Here is a 4,514-nt window from a genome sequence, read left to right as displayed (position 1 = left end):
AGTACGATCGTTTCATGCGACTCCATTTAATTGAATAATGCAAACATTACATCAATTTAAAATGTAGAACAATCTTCAGCTGCAAAAAAATATTGAATTTAGTTAAATTCGAAGGACTCATTTGTATAAATTTTTTATCCATAATCACCAAGAGGATAAAGAGATAGACAAAGAACATGTTTTACCAACAACATCAATATATATATATATACATATACATACATACACACTACAAACAACACACACACACAATTCATATACATGCACGCACACACAGACACACACACACACACACACACACATACTCCAAACTACCAGTACCTTTCACTGACCATTCTTCCACATGGGTAGATTATCCACAAAAGCCACTCCTAATTCATTCTTCCTTGACCTTGAACAATATTAAGCCCTACCACACATAGATTAACAGCCACAACCACACACATACACACACACGCGCGCGCCGCGCGCGCAGACACACACACATACACGTGTTATCATTGCACACATACACACATACACTCACACGCAAACGCAGACCTGCGCGCATGCACATATCCACACTTAACACACACATACCTCCTCTTGCACTCTCCTGTCTTTGAAAGAACTTTTCTTCACCCATTCCCTTCCGGTCATTCAAAATGTGACCGCGTGTGTACCGTTGGCGATTTTTTTCCTCCGTCTTCCCTTCTTTGGATCTTTCCTTTTCCTATATTTCTGACGAAGAGCTCCGCTCGAAACGTTAAACCCTCCTTCTTTCCTGAGCGTCCAATAATACTATACTTGTTCCACGTCCTTGCGTTGTTGTGTTTTCTCTTTGTGTTTTCATGTTTGGATTAACTATATATATATCTCTTATTATAAAAGGCAGATTTTATCTGCCTCCCTTTGGGAGTTATAGAAATCTACAATATAGGATTTCTTCAATTACAATTTACCTAGCAATTTTAAGAGTACAATGCCATCGCGTCATGCCAGGTCCAGTTTTTAAAATTTAAACTCCAATTAAGCAAAATTTACAGAAAACTCACATTCTGGTGTGTGTGTCAAATGCTTTTCTTAGTCTGTCTGGTTTACACCACACGCAAACGCACACACAAGGGAGCGAATTGTTCACTGACGCTATCACCCTTCTCCTCCTTTGTTTTGCAAGTTTGCAGCTATAAAGTGGGAAACAGTGAATCCGACAGCGATAAAGAAAACGAAATTGGTACCTGAATGGAGTGAGGCGTGAAAATTTAAAACTGTTTCTTTCGGTGAGTTTTCTGAAGAAACTGGACCAAGCCACAGACTTTCCCAGAAGAGGAAAGCCTTAGACTATTTCTATTTACTTTTTCGAATGGAGCTTTGAATCATACGCTAAACGTAAACAAACCGAAAGAAAGGATAGTTTGTTATTTCCCACAACTTAAATGAAAATTAAGGCCTATTTTGCCATAAAATTATTATGGGTATCAAAGTTACCCAGAATAACAAATTCTATCGTAAAATTTTTGTGTATACCCAATTGAAATTAGCTAATAACCCATTTTCTATAGCGATGTTTGAACAAAATTTTAATAATTTTACAGAAAGTTACCCAGAATAACAAACGAGCCCTTCTGGGTATAGCGCGCGTCTACGATGAGTCTACGATTTAAAAAAAAATTACCATCATATTTTTAATTTTAATGCATCTTTTCGTTTTATATAAGGGAAGTAACTCTCTAAAAAATATCTAGATGTGTCAACGATTTAAAGAAAAATTTACCTTAATTTTTTTCAATTTTAATGCATTTTTTGCTACTTTTGGCTATAACTCTCTAAAAATGCTATATAGTTATTTCCCTTACAACCCGAGCAACGCGGCGGCGATAGATACTGCTAGTATATATATATAATATATATAACGTGATGCTATATGCCATTTGAATATGGCTAACCCAAAAGGGTGGATGCTACTGTAGTTTGTAGCCCCAGAAAGACACCTCCTCCCGCTGGCTATAGACACACTATCTGTGTCCTGTCAGTATTTGTGAAGGGGAGTCATCCTCCCCGTCTTCAACACATGATACACACGTACCCGAGTTTCAAGGTGTTTACCTTTCAGCAGCGTGTGACAATCATGGTTGTCGACGAGAAGTCATATATATATATATATATATATATATTCGCTTTAGGATTGATGAATTTCGTAGCAAATAAAGCTATAAATAATAGCATGTAGACACTGGATAGCTTTATTTGCTTCGAGATTCAACCTTTCTAAAACGAATTATTTCACGTTATCGAATTTCAAAATCCCTATGACATCAATAATACATACAAACGTACATACATACATACATACATCCATCCATCCATCCATCCATGCATGCATACATACATACATGCATGCATACATGTGTGTGTGTGCGTGCGTGTGTATTCTTTTATTCTTTTACTTGCTTCAGTCATTTGACTGCGGTCATGCTGGAGCACCGCCTTTTGTCGAACTAATCGACCCCAGGAGTTATTCTTTGTAAGCCTAGTACTTAATCTTTCGGTCTCTTTTGCCGAACTTGGTAGCTTACGAGGGCGTAAACACACCAGCATCAGGTGTCAGTTGATGGTGGGGGACAAACACACACACACACACACATACATTTAGATGCAGCACAAAGTTTTCTCAGGGGACAGGTCGTGGTTTCAAAGCGAGGAAAATATTTTGACACAAATAAATTTAAATGTTGAAGTGAAACTAACGATTTTTGTGTGTTCTTAAATGCCTTACAAACAGCTTCCACGCTGCAATTATTTTTGTTTCAGCACACGATCTCAGATCAAGTCACTTGCTATGCAAGTACATCTTCTTATATATTCTAAAATTACATATTCTAAAATTGGAACGATACAGAGAAGATTAGCATGGCCCCAGCTCAAGGATGACACGCAAATTCGTGGTGGGGGCGCAATGGCCCAGTGGTTAGGGCAGCGGACTTGCAGTTGTAGGTTCGCGGTTTCGATTCCCAGACCGGGCGTTGTGAGTGTTTATTGAGCGAAACACCTAAAGCTCCACGAGGCTCCGCAGGGGGGTGGTGGCAATCTCTGCTGTACTCTTTCGCCCCACAACTTTCTCTCATTCTTTTTTGTTGGCCTGCTCGCTTAGCAGCGCGGCGGGGTGGCGTCATTTGAAGGCTAAAACAATGCGAAGCGCATTGTGACCAGCGATGTGTAGCAACATCTGAGAGCCTGGTCGGTCACGATGATCACGGTGATATATATATATATATATATATATATATATATTGATTAAAACGGTAAGATAAGCAAAAGAAAGAAAGAGACCTCAATATTATGTAAATAGAGGAAATTTATCTATACAATACTATGTTACTTTACTCGGTAGTCGAGATAAAACTCTGAGTTTCAGATACCGAAGTGGAAATCCACAACACCATCTCTTCGGTTATCTGGCTATTTGAAAACGCTATGAAAAAATACCGTTAAATAAAGGGAAATTACTATGTTATAACTCTGCTTGCCTGCGTACTTATACATCGCTCACATTTTTCGTCATAAAAATTATATAAAAAATACATAAAAAATATATAAAAATATATAAAATCTTCTGGGACATAACATAGAAAGCATGTTTCTATCTGTTTTCTTTAGGGGAACAAAAACGTAACAGAAATTAGTCACATGTGGGCATGATCCGAAAAGTTCTCTGTCCTTGTATTTAGACATGTAGTAGGGTCTAAGCTGCTTTTCCAGATAAGCCATCTCTCCATGTCGCATAGACCGCACCTTCCGCTGCCGTTGGTATAGGGCTTACATCTGGCCCAAAATTTTCCATTGTATGTTATAATCGACACCTTTATCTCTAAAGACCAAATATGATTAGACAATTGTGTTGCTTTTCTTTGTTCCAGTGCCTAAAGCTCAAAAGTGTGTTATGAACCTGGCCTTGAAATTACCCTCTGTAAGGCCCACGTATTTCTTCGTCGAAACGGTGTCTTTAGTGGTTATAGAGTTTACGGTAGCTTCATATATGATGGTCTTGGACATGCAAGCTCCATTTAGCGGGCACATTCTTTTCCTGCGCATGAACAGCTGTTTTCTTGTTGTGTTTTTTGTATGTTATGTTTGATTATGCTTTTAAAATTGGTAGTTGAACTAAAACTAATTTTTAAATTGTGTCTATTGAAGAGTTTCCTAAGTATGGTTAACTGGAAATGTCTATCTATCAGTGCTAGGAAATATTTACCTATATTGAAGGCCAGATAACCGAAGAGATGGGGTTGTGGATTTCCACTTCGGCATCTGAAACTCAAGTTTTATCTTGACTACCGAGTAAAGTAACATATTATTGTGTATAATAATATATAATATATATATATATATATATATATATATATATATATATATATATATATATATATATATATATATATGTGTGTTTTTTTCACTCTTCATTCTATCTCTCCATCTCTACTTTCCATTTCGGACCTTCCAGACATTTTCCTTGTGTTACTTTTACACATCTCGTA

General features: G+C 37.4%; 1 non-coding gene across 1 annotated transcript; it reads left to right on the top strand.

Annotated features, from left to right (window-relative positions):
* The first annotated feature begins 2,838 nt into the window (after positions 1-2,838).
* LOC115227087 lies at positions 2,839-2,941 on the top strand. The gene has a single exon (XR_003883071.1). It is a non-coding gene; the product is annotated as a U6 spliceosomal RNA (small nuclear RNA).
* The last annotated feature ends 1,573 nt before the right edge of the window (positions 2,942-4,514 follow it).

This window comes from Octopus sinensis, unplaced genomic scaffold, assembly GCF_006345805.1.
Source record: "Octopus sinensis unplaced genomic scaffold, ASM634580v1 Contig01663, whole genome shotgun sequence".
In the NCBI taxonomy this organism is placed as follows: Eukaryota; Metazoa; Mollusca; class Cephalopoda; order Octopoda; family Octopodidae; genus Octopus; species Octopus sinensis.
Note: the sequence above shows the minus strand (reverse complement) of the source record. Positions and strands in the feature narration are given on the sequence as shown.